General features: G+C 30.0%; 2 protein-coding genes across 7 annotated transcripts in view; one reads left to right on the plus strand and one right to left on the minus strand.

Moving 5' to 3' along the window:
* The window catches only part of Dhap-at (dihydroxyacetone phosphate acyltransferase), a 96,258-nt gene that overhangs the window by 62,746 nt on the left and 10,823 nt on the right, over window positions 1-22,689 (minus strand). For 3 of the 6 annotated variants that reach the window (XM_014428164.3, XM_014428158.3, XM_014428163.3), the window contains exons 1-2: window positions 3,965-4,070; window positions 3,119-3,264 (exon numbers count right to left, since the gene is read on the minus strand). The exons of 2 other annotated variants lie outside the window; for them this stretch is intronic. The gene's annotated coding sequence lies outside the window, so the exon portion shown is untranslated. Of the gene's footprint in view, window positions 1-3,118; window positions 3,265-3,964; window positions 4,071-22,689 lie in introns of those variants that run through there. One more of the 6 variants, XM_067047108.1, reaches the window with a different exon arrangement.
* pyd (polychaetoid) overlaps window positions 1-22,689 on the plus strand; it is a gene marked incomplete in the record, with an annotated part of 191,643 nt that overhangs the window by 20,841 nt on the left and 148,113 nt on the right.

A 22,689-nucleotide genomic window follows, 5' to 3' on the forward strand; every position in this document is an offset into this window, starting at 1 on the left:
AAAATCATTTTACGTACAGATGTCTATTAGCTCTCAAATTATAGCTAGTTTAATGGGGTATAAGGTAGTTTAATAAGTTTATCTTCGCAGGAGTAGTAATTTTCATGATATTTGCTAAAATAAATTGATTTATAGTTCAAAAAATGTTTATGTGCCAAAGTTATATTTATATACAAATATCATAAAAACTACTACCCCTACGAAGATATGTGTCATAAACTACTTTATAGTATACTTTATAGATACTATTATACTTTATAGATATATTTTTTCAAAAATCCAACATTTTATACGAACAACTAGAAATTAACATTTTGTGAGTTTATTTTGTCAAATATCATAAAAACTACTACTCCTACAAAAATAAACATAATTAACCTTTTTATAGTAAATTTAACAAGCTTTAATTTGAGCGCTGGCAGACATCGGTACGTCTAATGGTTTCTGAAATAATGTTTTTCATAAATCAAATTTATTGTCGGAACAACTATTTAGGAGTAATAGCCTACGAAGATAAACACCATAAACTACTTTATAGCTCATTAAACTAGCTTTAATTTGAGTGCTAATAGACATCTGTACGTCAAATGGTTTTTGAGATGTAAATTTTTCAAAATAAATTAACAGTCTACTAATCTTTCAGTAGATTTTTAAGAAATTTTGCTTTTTAAAAAGCTATATCTCGAGAACTATTGGGCGTAAATAGCTCTTTTTGGGCTAATATTTCAGCAAATTTACTCTTCTTTAAATAATGTTCTCTGAGATTTTCTAGTGGTAGATTTTATGTACTTGGCAGACACATCAATTTTGACTAGTAATTATACATAGTTTTTATTGAAGCAATAAAAAATTGAGGTGAGATAACTGCCTTTTTTTCTTCCTGGCTCTTGTACTAATAGGACCTGTCTGTGGTTCATGCAAAAAAAATCTATGAGCAATTTTATATAATTCTTATATTTAAAATCGAAATGAGGTAGGAGTGAATAATTCATAATTTTTTTCTGAAAGTTGGCTAGTGATAAACCAAAGTTTTTTACTTCGATTACTTCGACGGACAGTGGTGGATCCAAGTTGTGGGGCCACGGACGATGTAATATTCGGGGCCCCTTAGTTATGGCTTGAGAGGGGAGGTTCCAATTCGAAAAATAAAAAGTTGAAGTCATAATTTGATTCAATAAACAAATAAATCTATTTTTGATTATCAATTAACAATATTACAGTTATTATAAATATAATAATATGATATTTATACCAGTATTATCTATTTTTATTGGAAGAAGATAGTCCAAGTGGCGGTCAATAAAGGAATAAAAATAGTATAAGATAACTAAGTTGGTTAACAATAAATAGTTTTCTTCTACTTTTTTGATACCTTTATTGACAGCCACCCGGACTATCTTCCTACTATCTATTTTTATCTTCGATTATGCATTCATTAAAAGTCATTTTATGTGGAACATTATTATTTTTATTTGTTATTTTACTATAAATTAATTCTTATTGCAAAATTCACGTAAAATATTTTAATTTATGTGTTAAAATATTAACCCATTTCCCATGGATACTGTTTAAAAATAAATAATTTTATACGTATGCAATGACTCACCAATCTGATCAGCATATTTTTCATTTTTATATGATTATTAAAATTATAATATTATGTCAAGATTAGGATACCATGATTAGGTTTCCCGTTCAGAAAGAAACATACTACTTATGAACATCGAGTAAAGTAGAGTAAATTTACTAAAGTATGTGCTTTAACAGACTTTTTTACGTTCAATAGTTTCCGAGATACGATATTTTTTTCTAAAAAGCTACGTTTCATAAAAAAATGTACTGAAAAATCAGTTCTTAGTAAATTTATTCTGGGAAATCTATATCTCAGGCACTATTGAACGTACAGAAGTCGGCAAGCAATCAAAGGAAGGCTAGTTTAATGTGCTAAAAAGTATTTTATGAGGTTTGTCTTCGTACGAGTGCTGGTTTTCATGATATTTGCTAAAATAAATAGATTTCTAGTTGTTTGGACAAAATTTCATGTGCAAATATCATGAAAAACTATTACTCCTACGAAGATAAATGACAGAAAGTACTTTATAGTACATTAAAACAGCTTTAATTTGAGTGCTAATAGACATCTTTAAGCCTCATGGTTCCTGAAATAAAGATTTATATAATCTAAATATATAATTATATTACTATATATACTAATAAATATATAGTATATATAATTTAAATAGGGCTCATATTGTAAAAAATTCACTCTACTTTAAATGATATTTTTTTATTGTTGTGAGTAATTTCAAAGATATGGAGCTACGAATGAAAAATTAATTTTTTTTAACAGTTTGAATCAGCTGCTATTTTGTATTCCCCTAACCATACTTGGCAGACTCATCAATTTTGACTAGTAATTCTACGTAGTTTTTATTACAATAATAAAAAAATTGCGGTGAAACATCTTACTTTTTTCTACCAGGATCTTCTACTAGAAGGTTTGACACTACTAATCTTCACTTACATTCCTCCCTGCACTGAACCAAACCAGGCCTTCAAGTGGAAGTCTTGACACAATCCACTCGGATGAGGATGGCATGGATACGTTTCGCCCAACCCCTACGTTTAGGACTGATTATCCCAATGGTTATTTGTTTATTAAGCAATTATACGGCCACTTCAGGCATTGCACAGTGAGTTCAAAATCCTGGTTTATTCTGAAACCTACGATTCTTGTGTTTTTACAAATGCTAAAAACGAAAAAAATATTCTAAAATCACATCTTAAGCAGTTATTTCCTAAATTCGCAGGATTATTCGAATCTTATTACCAAAAACATATATGGTGAGATGGGGAAAAGAAAAGGGTAAGCATGCAGCTAAGAGGTAAGCATTATTTTATTAATAAATTATTTAAATGGTAAATCACACACAAAAAAATATTTTCGATAAACTAGTTGACTTGACATTCGGCACGGTCTCAAATATTTATATGCTCTATAATCTTCCGGAGAAAATGTTTAAACTTTTTTTTAGGGAGGGAAGGTTTGATCCTTAAAATTTGTTTACAAACGGTCTAAACTTCCAATCCATTACAAAAGACTGAGCAACATGATTACCTGAGTTGAGGAGTAGATCTTGGCAAATTCGGAACTGCAGTGGCGCCGGTTCGAATTCGGCCGGAGTGGGGGTCGACTTTTATTTCTGTGTCGGTCCTACAAAATGAAAACTTGATCCTCTACTATGGTTCAATTAGGGTGGTTTCCTGTAGAATTAAAATTGATAAATTAAAATAAAATCAATAAACCGCTTTGAACGAGCCCACATTTTGAAATAATTTATATTAAATGATTAAATACGTTAAATTCATACAAAATAATTTTTTTTAGTATTGTAATTTTTAAAAACTTATATGCACCATGATTATCAGATCTATTTGGTGGTATTGAGCTTTGGGGCTCCACCAGAAACCATCAAATTCCTCCTGTATCTAAACCTCACAATCCAAAATTCTTATTGCTACATATTACAAATAAACTTATCTATTAAGACCTCAACATCCCATTTGTTGGAAATGTGGCCCGAATTTATTTCCAAAATCCTTACCCTCTGGTTCTTAACCTTACATCCGCCACAATCCCTGATAACTATCTAGGCGTCTGAAAAGAAGATTGCCACGGGACGTTTTAATTTAACATAGTAATTGAAGTACTAAACTTATCTTTATCATGAGTACTAAATCGTAAGTAATCACAATTACTAATTGTATTTTAGTATAAAGTTGTAAATTTTACTAAAAAAAAAAAAATCGTAATTTTAATATATGCTTCTGAAACATTTTAAAAAATGTTAAAATATAAACACAAATAATTTGGTTTTCTGTTGGCATGTATCATCTTCTTGTGGATAAATAGAAATTTCAAAATATGTTCAGCTAAGCCCCATTTGGTTTATATGCGACTTACTTAGCGTAGCTGTTAGGATGGTCGAAGTTTCAGTAGTGACACGGACTAAGAATTCTGCGGACAAGGAGCCGGTTCACTCGCTTATGATACTGATACTCCCCGTCCAGCCGCGGACCAAAGACTCCTGATTGCAGGTGGGGAGGTCCCTGACGTGGTTCGGAGCGCCCCCTGCGGTAGGAGTGCCAACTGCGCTAGGAGCGCCAACTCCTCACCAAGCTATGCCAGTCTGCCTCGGCCTGTCACCATCGAGCCATGGATCACCAGTTCCCAGATCAGGTAGGAACATTCCCTTCTAGCATGTCAACATCTTCTGGTCCCTCCTGGCCAAACACTTCATCTTTCAGCTCCTTCTAGAGCAGATGTTCCACGTGGGAAGAAAGTTGCAGAAATTGTTAATGTGTGATTCGCTTCAGTATGTGTCATTATTTTTTCTCTAATATAAGAATTCTATTCTTCTAATATGCCAGAACGGTTCCGGATTACAAAATCTGCCTGAAGTACCATACTCTTCAACCACCGCACCTCAACTTCGGAACTTATCGTTAAAAAGTGCTGTAATATACACAAGACGTGTATATGTTTGTATTCTCATTCTTTAATGAATTTATTTCATTTGTGATTTTTATTAAATTTTAAAAATCAAACAATAAATTGCTGATAATTTTAAATTTAGTAAATGTAAACACTAGAATATAGTTCGAGGGCGCTGAGTTGCCTGAGTCGGAGAAAAAAAAACTAGTTTGTCAACGACTTAGATACTCATTCTCCCTCTATTTATTTTTCTGCTGCCACCGTGAAATACGTTTGTTTGTATTTGAAATTTTGTTATATAATTATAATATTCAGATCGGTTTTTTCATTTATTTTTGTTAGTTATGTCATCACAATAGACAGTTCAGAAATCCTTGAAATTAATAGTCATTTTACTGTCGTTACAGATTAATAGCTTTTTCCCCTTCATTTGTGATTTTTGTTTCTTAATATTTTGCTATATAGTTGGCTATTTTATATTTTTGAAAATATTTTGAAAGTTTGAATTTCCGTTGGCAGTCAGCGGCGTTGAAGTTTCTGGAAGGTGTGCGTGCGTCTGCTCCTCAAACAAACAACTTTCAACTAAACGTTTATTGGCAGGTTGCTTACATTTTAGTTGTGTACATAAGGCGCATCAATTGAATTTAATTACTTCCTTTTGCCACTTCAACTCTTCTTTCCAACATCAATGAAATAATGGTACAGCATCTTAATCCTCGAAATTAGTGTGACTTAGAAGTTGTTTCTAAATTTGAATTATTTATTCCTTTAATTAATAAAAATTTTAACGGTGTGGTCATTCTACAAATTTGCCATATGGACATTCTCGATTATGAATTACTTTTAATTTGAAATGTATTTTTATAATGGCCTTTTCATAATTACACACATTTTGATTTACCAAATACCAATGGAAATTAATTTTGTTCGTAAAATATTTACTATTCATGCATAGAAAAATAAACTTTCATTCCTTCTATGTATCCTTTTATTACATTTTCGATTTATGTTACTCATATTTTTAACTTTCTTAACGATATAATTTAATAATATTCCTCAGACGTTCTTCATATTGATATGCGTCTTAAGAATATAAAAGAATAAAGAATGAAAAGTATACAATTGGTATTTCACTTCACAATTTATATATAAAAAGAAAACTTCCATAAAGATATGTTATAAGTCAGGATTTGCTTAATGTGGCCGAAACTCCACGTTGCTTCGATATTATATTTAATGAGACGAAAATTCCAAAGAAATTTTTAAAATAGATTTAATAGTATATTAATTTTAATTATGTTTAGTATTAGAAAAGGTGATTATTTCATTAAAATAACTTTTCAGTTTATTTTAAAAAAAAATTATAATATTGAATTTTTAAAATTGTTACATTTGTACGTCTTTGTGATTTTGTATCGTTGCTGAATTTGACCGCATTCATTCAGAGAAGATCATTGTTTTAGTTCAAATGTTTTTAAAGATAAATTATTACGTAGAATATTTGGATTGAAGAAAGGCGAGTCATTCAGAGAATTTAAATGATTACAGAAAATTATGAAACATTAATACGGCAAACGCCGAATTCAACTGGACTCAGTAAATATAATTGAGGTAATATCTTTACGTTAAATGAAATTGGCATCTTAGTCTGTTGAAATGATTTAGGAGTGAATCACTAAAAGGATAGTCTGCACAAATCTCTTAAGGGTTGACCAAAACGTAGAATGGAGGATTGTGCCATGTCGTCCTTGAGGATTTAGGTTTAGGTCTTGATTGAATTCACTGGAGGATTGTTTATTCCTTTAATTGAGATTGAGCCTCTCTTTTTACTTATTATTATTATTATTATTATTATATTTTTTAATATCTCAATCTTATATTTTTCTTTAACTCTAAGAGGCTTTCTAGTTCCAGACAAAATAATCCCAGAATTTTCCACTCTCAAAATGTTTCAGCTCATAACATAGCTGGGCAACCTAACCTAAGTTGCGTACTAATTAATGTTAAAGAGGATACAGATATAATAATTATGTAAGCTACTAACTTGATGGCAATTAGTTTTAAATCTCACGTTTTTTTTTTTTAAATTGCCCATAAAGGTTTTTTCTGAGTAATTTTCATGATTACATGGGATTAAAACTCCAGTTTAAACTAAAATAATACATTTATCATGTCAATAAACATTAGTAACAATGAACGCAAGGGAATACAGAAATGCTGTTAACATTCTTCCAATGAGGGACGTTTTTTTCTATGTCATTTTTAGTAGAACCTAATTTTTTCCCTCTGCGTTTGTTGTGTTGATACTTCATGACATTGGCCTTCAATTTTTTTTTTTTTTTTTATAAAACTGAGCTACAAGTCGCTAAAATGTTCTCTAGATTATTGTGTAGTAGAATAATTGAATGTTAAAGAAGATATTTTAAAGATGGATTTTGTGAAGGGAAGAGACCTTACCATAACACAATAAAATAATGCAACGTTAATTAACAATTTTTTTGTTTATTAGTCTTAACTTAAATAATCTAATTTGTATTCATATAAATATTTGAATGGATTCGAACTTATTGGTTTAGTATAAATTGATCTAGGTTGTCTACAACAGAATTTGTGGTATATTTTTTGTAATCTTGCATCAAGTGTTCCCCTTACTCCTACTGCAGTACCATGTAGTTCCACAAACACCATGGACAGCTATAACACCTGTTAGAAATCTGGAGAAAGAACCGAAGCAATTGATTCAAAGCAAAAGTAGAACATCTCAATCACATTTAACCTGGGCAGATGAAAGCGTCCAACACTGTGACTAAATGGAACCCCGCTTTGTGTCCAATCCCTAGTACTAGTCCATCACAATGGTCCCTAAACCTTCCAACAGCCGGGTTACGACTTACATTATCACTCTTATTTGCACAATAGACTCGTACAGCCAAGCCAATACACAACGGTTATGCTATTATACAATAAAAATCTACAGAAGGTAAAAATTGGATTTAGTGACGTTTATATTACTGGCTGTTCTTTATTTTTAGTACCCCAATTCATCTATGTTTTGTATAGAACAATATAAATTTTATTTTTTAAAAGTAACAATAAAAAAAAAAACAGCTAGACATGCAAAACATCGAATGGGAATCATCCTACATACCAAGTATTGCAGAACGCTAACTATCTCAGTATTGCATCGTGAAAGTCTTGCACCATTGTGGTCCATCAACCTCATTTAACCTATAATTTTAAACCTAATATTATTTTATTACTGGAATATGATAATCATAGAAATCTGATTTCTTTAACAGTATAGACTATAATTCACCCTTATGGATAAGATTTGAGTACTATTTAATAGTGGCATAATGAATTATCAAATTTGAAGAATATTTATAATAATACCGTTTATTTTTTTAATTTAGCCTCAACATTATTTTTATTAATTCATTTTAAATATTTAATGTTTCTGTTTTTATATCGGCCATTGTCTAGGACAATCATAATTTTACTTTCACAGCCTCACATTAATCACTAAAGAAGTTGAAAGTTATTCTGCCCATGTCTAATATAATATAGTCAATTAACTATTTCATTTAATTTTTTTTTTTTAATTTGTGTTATACTACTTTCAAACTACCTTACCAACACCATATTATTTGTACCTAATGCGATATTTTAAATTCAAATTTCAAATAATGGTTGAAGGTAGTTCAAATGAAGGACAAAACACTTCATACACTGTCTAGTTGCATACCTGGAATTTCGTTGTTGAAACATCAAGGTGAAAGTCAACTTGCCAAAAGTGTTGGGTTGTTGAAATAGTCAACATTTTTTTTTTCTGTTAATACTTCTGATGATGTCATAATTTATCATAATCTTCTACAAGCATAAAAATACGAATAATTGTATTATTGTATTTAACACTTTCAGAGACATGGAATTAATTTAGATATCACATGAATCGAATTCTCTTTTAAGCAAAATACATTAGGAATAGCTCACAATTAAAAAAATAAAATAAATAAGGAACAATCATATTCCATAACTTAAATCACCTATGATAAATAAACTGAGAAATAATGATTTTACTTATATTCATCATATAGAATTACTTAGATTCTGCTAAGGAAAAAACTACAAACAAATTGCGTTGTCGATCGTTAAGACAGTTCAGAACTTGGTATTTGTGTTCAAAGAGGGTCTCTCATGATAGTGAAATGATATAATACAAATAATAAATTAAATAATAAGTTTTGTTTCCTCTTTTGTTGATAATTTCATTTAAAAAATTTATTAATTCAGTCTATGAACATGCTTTGGAATAAATGTCATTGAAAGTATGAGGTTGATTTATGACTTTGCATGAAAAATGATAAAAGCATGTTTATGGGATTGTATATTGTAGAATATAAACATATTTCACCTCCGGAAGAATAATAGCGCAATTGTAAACTTTGTGAAATTGCACATAAAAATTCGCCAAAGGAAAGATTTTGTAAGTACAATTATGTTTTAAAGTCAATTTCACAAAATTTTACAGTAGCGCCATTATACTTAAACAGCAATATGTTGATATATTAGACTTCGAAAGCTCTAATAGTTAACTATAATTAGCTAATACAATATTATGATGAATATTTTATATTATGAATGACTGTCTTATGGTATCTAACGTGAATTATAAATTACATTTGTTAAACAGTCTGCCTGATACGTAATAAAATATATATATATGATACACTCATTCGAAAGGGGAGTCATTGAACTACACGCAACGCTGTTTACCACAACACTCAATTGCAACAGAATTAATAATAGGTAAATTAACAAATTAAACCAAGAGCATAGACCATATTGGTCGGCTCCTTCGCGTTCTATCGGTAATTGTTATAGTTTCCTGGCCCCGATGCGGTTTTCTGTACCGCCGTATCGTTATACAACGGTAACAAGAATCGTATCGAAACCCCGAAAAAAATACTTGCGAAACTTACATGTGTTCCAGATCGGTAAGTAATCTTGAATCGTCCATTGTAGCTCAGAGAAGGTGTACTAATCTCTATTTCTAAACTGAGATCCTTTGTAGCATCATGTTGCGCCATGCAATCAACACAATCGCTGATTGGTTCAGCACTGTATCTTCTTCGTTTCATTAATAGTTCGTTTGAATAATTAATTGATTTAAGTAGGTTTTGATGTCTTTGCTGACGGGAAAGATTCTAGTATGACCAATACATTATGTTTTAAGTAAAACTATTGTTATTTTAAAGTGTGTATATATAGTAGCCTTACTATATATTCCATATGTAGGTAATTGAAAGTTAAAATATAGCTTAAAAATGGGTAATGTTGCATGTAAAAAACGAAAGTAAATCACCTGGTGAAGTGATTCATCTAGATGACTCAAGACCTTGCTTGTTCACTACCTAATTTACTCAGTTATTGCTTGGTATTGCTTCTAATTCATCACGCCTACTATAAGAAAATCACATAGTACAAGAGTCCAAGAGGAGAACAAAGGCAGTTATCTTACCCCAATTTTTTATTACTATAATGAAAACTATGTATAATTAATAGTCAAAATTGACTAGTCCTCCAAGTATAGGTAGGGAGAATAAAAAATGACGGCTGTTTCAAAGCGATAAAAAAAAACTAATTGTTAATTCCGAGCTCTATATCTTAAAAAGTAGGAACAACACAAGAAAACCTAAGAGGACGTCATTTAAAGAAGAGTAATTTTCCTAAAGTATGAGCCCTAATAGAGTTATTTACGTTAAATAGTTTTCGAGATTTAGCTTTTTAAAACGCAACATTTCATAAAAATGTTGTATGGGACGTACTAAAAGATCATCAGTTAATGAATTTATATTGAAAAATTTATATCTCAAAAACCATTTGACGTACAGATGTCTATTAGCACTCAAATTAAAGATAGTTTAATGAGCTATAAAGTAGTTTAGTGTGTTAGGGGTAACAAAGATTAGTTTTATGATATTTGCTAAAATAAATTGCTTTATAGTTCAAAAAATGTTTATGTGCCAAAGTTATATTTATATACAAATATCACATATGAATATAAATTTGGCAAATGAAAATTTGTCCGAACAACTATAAATCAATTTCTTTTAGCAAATTTCATGTAAACTATTACTCCTACAAAGATAAACATCATAAACTACTTTATAGCTCATTAAACTAGCTTTAATATGAGAGCTAATTTTTTAAGAAAGTTTGTTTTTTAAAAAGCTATATCTCGAGAACTATTGGACGTAAATAGCTCTTTTAGGGCTATTATTTCAGCAAATTTACTCTTCTTTAAATAAAGTTCTCTTAGATTTTCTAGTGCTGTTGGTAGTTTTTAAGATATCGAGCTCCGAATGAAAAATTCATGTTTTGAAACAGCCGCCATTCTTTGTTCCCCTACTTATACTTGGCAGACTCATCAGTTTTGACTAGTAATCATTCATAGTTTTCATTAAAGTAATCAAAAATTGTGGTGTGATGACTGCCTTTTTTTCTTCCCGGCTCTTGTACTAACACTAGGCACTGGGCCTTCCACAATTTGGAAGCAATTTATAATTTCTTTGTAACGTTGATGATACATTTATTTTTCATTTACCTATTGCCGAGGTTTCTGTGGGTGCAACACTGAAATAGGTGATATTTCTTATGTTTATTAAAAAGGTTTTCATGAATATTCTTACTTATATTGGTTTCCGTCCTGCTCCTTCTTCAATCAGTCCTGAATAATAATAATAAATAATAAAAAGATAGTCTTACCTTTCAACGAATTAATTTTGAAAAGCACTAAGGATATAAGGTATAAGAGAACTCGATCTTGATCTTCGAAACTTAAAATTGCCACGAAAGGCAGTTCTGTTTCTAACCTGCAGAATTATAAGGAAATATTTAAATAAATAAAATTCAATACACTCTTTTGATTTATTCGGGGTGTAGACATTATATTCCTTAAATCTGAGAGAAATGAAAAAATCATAAGTTAAGCGGAATACACTGCTCACCGACTTCTGGCCATCGCATCATCAGAATGCCAAGTCTATACTCCTTTATAACCTCAATCTTCTACCCTCTTGTAATGTCTAAATGTTCCGAATTCGACTTATATATCAGTCCGGGTTTTTTTTTTTCGTTTCCATAAGTTGCTTGTTTCAGTTGTTGGCCTATTTAGTCTATCCATGTTATGAGGCTACCATCTAGCTGGACTCTCTGGGGCGGCTCCCTAGAGAAAGTGGCCCTACGGTATGTACTGTAGATGACATTGTGTCCAGAATGGTGTATTTCTTTCTATGTGAGTGTAAGTGTTATCCGAATCTGAAGGAACTGTAGCTGACTGCTATAAACACCGGGAGATATGAGCGCCATTTTTGGAAGTCGTTATATACAGTCTTGAAGAAGGTTTTTTCCAAAGAACCGAAATAGTATCTGTTTCGAAAAAATGACTGTTCATTACTGCCATATGCATTAGAAACATGGAAAGGTCACTAAAAATAAATAAATAAATAATAAAGATATAGGCCCTGAGAAAATTATTTGTTTTTAGATGCACAGCATAGCTCATAGAGCAGAAGTTCTTCAAACCCGTAGATACAGTTATCAAGAAAAGGAATTGGTCACGCCTTAAGGAAGCAAAACAATTCCATTGAGAAACATGCACTTGTTTAGAATCTACAGGACGACCCAGGAACACGTGGAAGAGAGCGATGATGAGGGAGGTGAACCAGTCGAAACGGCATTGAAACGAAGCATAAAAATTTGCATCTGTGAGATCAGTGGCGACCATTCCTGGTGGCCTCTTGTACCATTGGATTCACTACATACTGCGTTGAGAAATTTGGCGAAGCTTGAAATAACAATCTTTTATACAAAAAGTCATATAGATTTCAAAATTATTAATATCTCTTTATAAGTATGCAATGCCGACACAAGTAGTTTAAATAAACTAGGTTGCACTTAAAAACTCTGGCATTAGATATGTTTTTTTCTACTCTTTAATTCATTCGAAATATAAGTGATATTATACTCCTTTGTAAGAACAATATGATATTATCAAGAAAGTCTACTCAAAACACACAATTGGTTAAGCTGCACATACTTTTTGACTATTTTTAAGTAAATGTTTGCGTTAAACGAAATTACCTTGTCCCACTGTAAAATATCACTTCAGTTTTACAGTTAAGATTCAACTAACTTGGGTATTGATGTCTACTTCGAAATCTTCAAAACCCAATTCGAACCATCTCGATCCGTTGACTTACTAACTCTATCAAAGTTTAGAAACCATTCACTTTTTTTAATAGCTTTTAATTAAAGTTCCAGTGAGAATTTAAGAATGGAAATTGGCGAAAAATTCTAACATAGTGTTCTAACGTGAAAATTAAATTGAATTATTTCTTACGTGATTAATGTAGATTACAATTAAATTACTTTTTCTATAAATATTTTTCGTTTGTTAAACTTATATAGCTATATTTTTTATAAGTACCTTTCCCCAAAAGTTATTTGTAATAGTAATAATAATTAATGATAAATAGAGAATGGTGAAATTTCGGAATTAGTTGGTTTATAAATTATATACCTAGGTGTTAAGTTTGATAATGAGATTTAAATTGATAATCCAACAAATATTTTATAAAATGTTTTTGTTTAAATCTAGGTGTAATTTACTAGTTCTACATTGCTAAAGTAATTCATACTAACTATTCAGTGATATGAAATAAGTAGTATACTAAGAATGTTACATAGCAGTATCAAGGACCATAATAAATGGATTGGAAAGGTGGAAAACGATTTCGGTTGTTTAGTTGAGTCATATTCGAGAGTTGGCAGGATATGTAAGGTCTGGAAAGCGCTTTAGATGACCCTCGTTTCTGTCCAGCCTCCAGAGCCTCTTGCTTCCTTGGTTCTGCATTCCAGAGGTCTGTACCGGCTGCGTCACAACGTCTCTCTTGAGGCTTCCAGCGCTCTGTCTCCCATTCCACGTAGATTTAATACTATTCTATTCACTGTTCACAGCTTCTTTCCATGAAAAAATTGTTTTCATATATTTCCTCCCATTATGTATTAATATTTTTTCAGTTAATTAGTTCTTTACTCCAATAATGGATTCAAAAAATTAAATGACATAAATAATAACGGGAAAATAAATAAATTCTATATTCTAATATTTAGATTAGAGTTTTAATTAAGTTAACATATAATAACCAAGATTTTAACTAAATTAAAAACATTGGAAGCTTAGGTTTGCTGTATTTTAACGTTATTAAAATGTAATTTAACGTATTAATTTATATGGAAGGAATCGATTTTTAAAAAAATTTTTTCCTTCATCTATGTTATATGATGAACATTTGTTCAAAAACAGTTATGATCAGAATTTTTCTGAAAAAATCCCTAATAAAAAAGTGTATATTTTTTATTTCTGGAAATCAATTATAAATTTTAAGGGAAACATAGATTTCTATAAAACGGTGAATACATAAAGAGACATTAAATTCCTTAATGGCTACTAAAATTTATGAGCTCGTGGAACCCTCCCCCTTGGGCACAACCAGTCTCTAATGTGGAGTAATAAAAATAATAGTTTAAGTAATAGTATAATGTGGGACACAATCTAGTGGTATAGACCGGATCACCTCTAAGCACAACTGTTGATCTAGAAACAGCATTCACTAACTACTGCCGATCCCAAAAACTTTTTTTCTTATGCCTTTATGGCTTTAAGTAAATATAAAATATTATATAAATAATGCCAATTATATAACAGAGCAACTTTTTGTATCGTTAAAAATAGTTTATCTTGATGGAATTCTAAATTTTTGAGGGACCATATTTTTATGAAATTCTCATTTTGAGGTCCTTTCAAACTAAATTTAAGTTTAGTTAACTTGTAAAGTTTCGGTTCTTTTGCATATATTCAACCATTAAATTAAAAATAACTTTATGATATTTTGTTGATATATGACGCCTATATTTTTTGTTGAAGTGGGATTCACAATCAAGAATAGTCAAATGTTAAGTGTGTTCTCCCCTTGTTCAGACGTCAATTGAGCTTCTATGTGGGAACAATTACACTCTCACATCCTGCTCTTAGAACAAACTGTTGGGAGAGGGACAGATTACGGTTTAGAGATTAGAGGGATTGACTGTAGTACATCCATCTTTTATGTTTGTGTATTTCGTTAAAATAATTAACTTATCTGTGAAGTAAATATTATTTTTTATAGCTTATTTATAAATTTTCATCTTGCTTGTAGATTTATTCTGTAATAATCCATTAAATACTTATTATAATGCAATTACTAGAAATTGTTTTTTTTTCTTTGGATATGGATTTAGTATTGATTGTGATAAACTTTTGCAGCTAAATTTCTAAGCCAAATTTGTTTTTACAGATATAAAATAATAAACAATAAACATTTTTGGTGCTTTAGGTTTTAAATACCATGGCGAATGACCGACTTAATGAAAAGCATTAAGTATAAAAAATTTTTATTTTTTTTTTAACGATTCCAAATAACTTCATAAGATCTCCGTTATGACACTCGTTCATGTTACCATGGATAGTGAAAGTTTTCCCTAGAAAATATTATGAATGACTGGCCTCTTTTAACTTTTCAAGTCCTCTTTTAGATCCGTTTGGTCTTAAGCTATGTTTTCATGTCCCAATTCAATGCAAAATATATTTTAAAATAAATGAATACTCCGAATGTAAATCATAATTTCTTTATTATATTCAGAGATGAGAATCAGATTTCGAATAATTACGAATGAACCTCATATTTTTGTCTTCATGTGTGGATATTTATTTTATTTTTTGAGCATCCACAATTTTAGAATTTTTTTAATCCGTATCCTTGTGCTGAGTGTATTTAAATTTGACCTCGAAACTGAGATACAGTTCGCCTGTGATAACTAGAGGTCTTGTAAGTACAGGATAGTTAAGGTAATGTTAATGTTTTCATAATTATTTATAAAAATATCATTCACTACATGGATGGAATATGAATAGTTTACTATATACTACTTCTACAAATGATGGTTTAGTATTCTGTGTGCATATATATATATATATCATTTCATGTATACATATGTTTTTGTGTTTAATATAGTTTAACCTAATTGTTGATACATAAAATTAAACATTATTCATGGGTTCTAGAATATAATTGTAATTCTTGAGAATAAAAACATTCAGTTAAAGATAAAGTAGATGTAATATGTATGTATCTGATATGTATCTACATTCTTCGTATAATTTTTTTTTTTAATTTTCTATGTAAGGTTGTCAGACCATTTTTGTAAATTGTTGACGTTTAGTGATGTTTAGTCTAATATTATTTTTATTGTTATATTTTTTTTTTATATCTGATATACTAAAACACTACTAACTTAGTTAATAAATATTTTTTTTATATCTCTGATAAACTAAAACATTATTAACGTAGTTAATAAAAGATTTTATATATATATATATATCTGATAAACTAAAACATTACTAACTTAGTTAATGAAAGATTTTATTCGCAAACCGACAAATTGATAACCGTCTCTCAAAAATAGCAATACCTATGCATCTGAAATTATTAATGAGAATGATCGAGTAGAGCTCCAATAATGTTTATTTACACGAAGAACTCAAAAACTATACATCTCCTGGAAAATTATAGCCACCCTTTGAAAGGATTTGAAATTCTCTTAAAAATATAAAACAACCAACAAAATGAAACAAACCTCGTTATATTACATAAATATTTAATATTAAATTAATTTTTTTATTAAATAATTAATTTAATTACTCATACATGTAATGTTCCTATAAATGTATCATTAGGCAAAAGTTAATTGTTAAATTAATTGACAAGATTTGAAACAATGTATTTACACCCACTTGATTGAATATTATAATATACAATCATACTCTATAGTTAATTATCGATTAAGTATTGTTGGGAAAATTTTTTAATTTATTAAAACACGTGTGGATGAAGTTCAAGCTTGTCCAAACCGCCCATGGTTTATTGCCCAAAAACATACGCCATGCGCATGCGTGAATTCACCATAGTCTTGCAAACATGTTGCAGCACCTTAAGACCTTCAAGAAATTTTCCTTTTCACGCCTAGGATCAGCGTTAACTAAAACCTTTACGTTGCATTCAGTTTAAAAAATTTCTGTAAAACGGTAATATATTATATTAAGAAAGAAACGTCTTACTGAGGTTCTAAAACGTATTGAGAAGGGTGAGCTAGTTAAGATCTTATTTGTAGTTATAGTATAAGAGGGAACGGGCGAGGTGGAATGCAACCAGAGCGCGGGCACTGCTACAGCATTCACTACCACACTGTCCCCCTCCCCTCATCCTGGCACTCAGCCAGCGACCTCTCATCCTACATTCCCACAATCATCAAATAAAAGTGGAAATCCAATTTATTTAGTGTTAATATATATCTGCTACTGTGTTTATAAATAATGATCTTCAAATATAAATATATATACATATATATATATTTATATTTGAAAATGTTGAGGTTCAGTATATAATAAAAAAACTATATTGTGGCAATGTTTCGAGACTGTTATTCTCATAGTCATGCCCTGCAGTGAAAGAGCAAATCGAAATCAGTTCTGTTGAAATAATTTATTATTAAGCTCTAAAATGTACAGAATACAAGTTAAAATCAATAAATAGAAACATTGCCTACAACTGTTATGTAACTGAGTGTTGTACATAACAGTACAACAGCTCGAACTAACGCGTACAAGGTTTGGAGTAGAACTGTGTAAGAATGAAATGGTGAAAGGTTTGTGTGGTTATTTGGTTTTTCCCGACCCTCATTCCTCTTTCCAGCAGGTAGTTAGTCTATTATTTCTGTTTTGTTCTTTATATAATTATTATTAGTTAATAACACACTAATAATAATTGTATCGTATGTGTTTATGTGTTTAGAATAACATGAAATTAAATTTTTTACATATGATGTTCTGTTAATAACCCGTACCGTATATTTTTCTATGGTGATCATTTCTTTTAGATTTCCTTTGGAATTATTTTTCTCACGGTATATGATTTTATCAAATTATTATCTATGTCCTGCTTGCCTGTAAATAGTTGTGAGTGGTTTGGTCTGTTTTGTGTATGGGGCGAAGAGTGTATGAACATTAACGTATAAACAGAATGAAACTGCAAACCCTCTCTTCCTTTTAGTGATAATTCCGAGGAATCATACGAAATATAATTTGTGTAGTCAAGAAGAACAAAATAGTTCTCAACTATTTATTGATTGCTGACGTTTCGACTCACAATGTAGTTCTTCATGGCTAAGTCGTCGAAACGACAAGTGAGTTGAACTTTCAACTCAATGTCATTTCCAAGTCCGTTTGTTTATATCTCCACACTTAACAACAGCCCTGGTGAAGATCTACATTAAAGTCGAAAGAAATAGGCCGTAAAAAAAAATTTTTTTTTTACCTTAGCTCTGGCTAGCTATGTCCTTCAAATAATACTTCTGTATTCTCTATGACTTTTTCCCTATAGTTTTATACATTTGACAAAATGCATTCTTCATCTGGTTCCACCGTCGATACTTTCGAGTATGCTTTAGTCAAGATGGGATCAGATTACGCCACTCGGCACAAGGGCGTAGTAACCGGCTTTTTTTCCTTTTTTTTTTATCTCTAGAGCTTGGCTGGTAGAGCTCAATGTTCTGATAGGGATTCTCCACGTTTGTGCTACCTACTCGCATTACTACCTCCAATTATTTATGTTTGAAATGGGAGTGTCTTAAGGTTATTGACACTTTCCAATGCAATCCAATTGATAAGATCGTTAATATTTACAAGGAGCTTATCATTTTATTTCTTTAGAAAATTGTATATTAATCTCATTGTCTGAATGAGTCGATATAAGTTCCTTTACAACTGGTTTTGTCAATATAATGATTAAATATCCTTCACGATGGAATTTCTTAATACAAGGTCGTCAAGCTTTTAAAATGGTTTGCTGTCACACTGGACTACCATTGAATACAGAACAGAAGCATTCCAATAACAACCGTAATTCAGGTCAATGACGTAATAACGTATTCATTAACAAGGTTTAAGTAATTTTCAGAAATTTTATTTAAAATATGTTTGATATCATTCTACTTGTAGAATAATAGTAGAATAGAACTTTGTTTCAATGCGCGAATTGCACTGTTGTACCTTATCATTCTACTATTAATTGAAATTAATTCCTAATAGTTTCAAAACAGCTAAGGACATATTCCTATTTAAGTAAAAATAAATTACAATGTTAACAAGTACCAATTTGAGGATCAATATAGGTATCAAAAACATTTATTGTTTCCTATATTTAATTATCAAATTCTTTCATATTTTATAATTAACCATTGTTTCTTTTTACTAACCTTGAGAGATGAGTATAATTACCCTGTCAGTCTGTGAGAACGATATAAAACGACCTAGCTGATACTAAATACCTTTAATTTTACATTCTCATACCAACCAAATTCTCAAAATTCCATATAAACCTTTCTAACCATCCTAATCGGTTGGTTCAATCCTTATCTAGTTCCACCCATCCTTACAATCTACCTCGTAGGTTGAAACGGCAGTGGTCAAGAGACTAATTGTAAAATAAAAATAGACATTTGGAGTTCTGGCAATGGTCAGGTTCTCCACTCAAGTTTAGTGTTTGCGGCTTTAGCGCACTTGCTCAGCCTCCACTGACCAGTGATGCGGCGAGAGGGATGCGCTGGGATCTTTTGAGCTCTGCTCTACCCCTCACACGTGGGGGATAGATTGGGCTCAGGGATCCTCAGGTCGATTGTGTAAATATTCTATATTGACTAGAGATTCTTTTATTTTTACCATTATTTTATTTTTTCATGTACATAGTTTGATTATGTCCATTTTCTTTATCCTTCTGTTTGAATATATTTTAAGAGAGATTTTATTTATTTGTATGTACTTTTTATTCCATTTATTTATTTATTTTTCATTCTTATTTTAGTAAGAATGTGATCATTTATCACTATTACCTATTGCCACAACGGTGTGGCACATAATTGGCACAAATTTCGAACTTTATTTATTGATAGATATTACTATCAATAAATAAAGTTCGAAATTTCGAAAAAATATGAACTTATAATATGATCGCATTAATGAAAAGTGTATAACTGATTTTTTGACAGGATAATCATCAAAATGTATTTCTTCCTGTTCCCAGATAAAACTCAAAAATGTCTCCGCTGTGATTTTGAATTAAATTCAAATTCTTATTTTCGCCTGACTTTGAAATGCCTATGCCATCTGCAGTTTAAAAATATGATATGTAACAAAAAACAATAGTCCATCAGGGAAATCCTTCGTTCTCATTTTTATCTTGGACATAAACTTGCTTTCCTTCAAAGCCTATATTTTCTAAAGAATGGAACTAATGTAAAATTTCTTTGATAAGTTAATGTGAACATATTAATTAATTTAATCCTATTAAATTCATTTCTCAGTTAATATTTATACTCCATACCCTAAAATACCATACTTCCTAATTATTTGGTATAATCCGTTTGGGATAATAAAATCCGTAGGTTATTTTAAAATAAATAATAAGTAAAAATATTATTTGTTTTAATTATTTGTCTATTGATTTCTGCTTTTTTTGTTTGAATAGCATCAATTAGTTATCTTTTTTAAATTCAATTATTGTTGTTGTGTTTTTTTATATCACTAATTACAATTTTGTTTTATTTTGGTTTATGGAAATAAGCAAAAAAAAATTGTTTAACCCCTTCTGCTATTTCCTTCCTTATTCAGAACCGTCTGTAGGCATATTAGTATATTTTATATTTCACAGGTTTTTATTGTGTATTATATGATATATTATTTTTTTTTTAATGCATAAAAATCCGGGCCTTGATTATATATAAATAAACAGTGTATGAAACTACATAGTAATATAAAGGGTACATGATATGCGTTGAAATGGAAGTCAAAAATTAACCTAAAAAAGAATTTATGATAAAAATTGAGCAAATTCTATTGTAAATAAGTTTTTCTAATATTGTTTTTTTATTGTGTTGTATTACATTCTCATATACATTCAGACATCGATAATAAAGATAAGAGAGCACATTCACCCCATGTTTACAGAGATATAACAAAATAATAAATTGAAAAAAGGAACAAAAAAAAAAAAAATGAAACAAAATTGAATTTAAGTGAAAATTAAATTTAAAAAAATAAAATATTTAAATTAAGCCTCCGAATCGAGCCAAAACACTTTGCTGTAAAATTTATTTAATGTTTGTAAAAAGATTTTTACCAGGTCATTTTCTTGAGTTTCTATTAGTACTAGAAAATATCATGACCAGGGGATGAAAACGAAAAAAAAATCATATACTGTGACAGGAAATCTTCAAGTCATTTGCCAAGACATCAGATTTATTGCTGACTAAATTAGATCGTCTATTTATATAGACAGTTCATTTCCTCTTTCTTTATTGGTATCAATTATCATGGTTTATTTAAAAATTATATACGTGTATGTTATCAAATTCACATTAAACACTAACACTTCCATTTCAAAAACCACCTTGTCGTAATGTAATTTTTGCTGTTTTTAATATTTTTTTCTTAAATATTATGTTATTGAATGTTTTTATTTATTTTTTTCTTTTTGTATTGTCATCTATTAGTAATTTCTTGTAAATTATCTTTATTGTGATTAATGATAGTAAAAATTTCTACAACTCAAGATTAGCTGCAAATTTGTGTTATGTAAATGGATTATTCGCAATTTCGAAAGATAAAATGATTAATTATTACCAACCTATATTTCTGAAAATATATTTATATATCAATATATATAATATATGTACACAAAATATATATCGCGAGATTGTACGTCACTCACTCAAAAACGTCCATTACTTCTAATATGTAAAAGTGTATTATTCGTTGTTTTGTTTTTTTAAAATTAGTATCAGTAAAACATTAGTGTTATTTAAGGGAATAAAGTTTGATATTAGATTATTGTATCCCTGTATGGTCAAAATGTATATATTATTTTAATAAATACAGGAATAAATGATTGATACTTACCAGGAAAATGAAATTTATAGCTTTAGGTTAAAAAAAATAAGTAAATAAATAAAATTTAAAAATATATATATATATACAATCAATAACTAAAAATAAATAGCAAGTTAAATTATATATATAATTAAAATATTTCTGAACTTCTGAGGTCTTGTTAATTACTAAACTGGCAGAAAAAAACATTTATGATTGATCGTAATAACTGTTCAAGAAACATATAGTATTAATGTATTAATTCAACTTATTTTTGATCGAAACACTTTTAACCCAAACTTGTTCCTTTCATGTTAGTTGGTTACCTATGTAATTTAATGCCAGCCAGGCCGATTTAACTTCGTAAGGCCAGTCCGAAGTGGCAGTTGATTACAGTAATTGTCTGTTTACATTTCCTCCAGCGTTTTTGTGACTGCTGGACTAGAACACTTTCCCTTGCAATGTCATGTCCTTTCTTTCAAACCCTGATCTAAATATTTTACAAGATAGGGCAATATATATATGGATATAGATTGCATTAATTTAAAACTCAAATATACTTATTGTGTATATTGTCGTATAAATAAAGTATTTATGATTTTTAATTTTAATATAAAAGGACCAGAAGTTATAAGGGCGTGATAGACGAGCACCATTGGGGCAAGGGTACCAGGATGCCTGGTTTAGAACTTTGTAGGTTCGATTACCGTCTGGGTCAGTCAATATTGTTTTCACTGTAGCACCGAGAAACGAATCATTGGTATTCCCACTCTGCGGCTGTGCAGGTAAAAAAAAAATGATAGTTATGGAAACAAAAATATAAACGAGACCGCAAACCAGCACCTCTATCTTGTGTTCCCTGCGACTGCTGCGTTAAAGTCACTCCGAAATCTGAGTAGTGTTAAGTTAAATGTCTAAACTTCCGTTCTTCAAATCATATTCTAAACTAAAATACTCAATAGAGTTTCAACAAGCTTTTTAGCTCTATTCTTCTGTGGAGAAACAAATATTTGAAAGCTAGTGTATCGTTATTTTACAGTGCATTAACAAACTTAGTCCAGGAAATGAAACGTAAATATCAAAATTTTGAGTCGTTCTTGTTTTTATATTC

Source organism: Halyomorpha halys, unplaced genomic scaffold (genome assembly GCF_000696795.3).
Source record: "Halyomorpha halys isolate HHAL.00 unplaced genomic scaffold, Hhal_1.1 Scaffold697.1, whole genome shotgun sequence".
NCBI classification, from domain to species: Eukaryota; Metazoa; Arthropoda; class Insecta; order Hemiptera; family Pentatomidae; genus Halyomorpha; species Halyomorpha halys.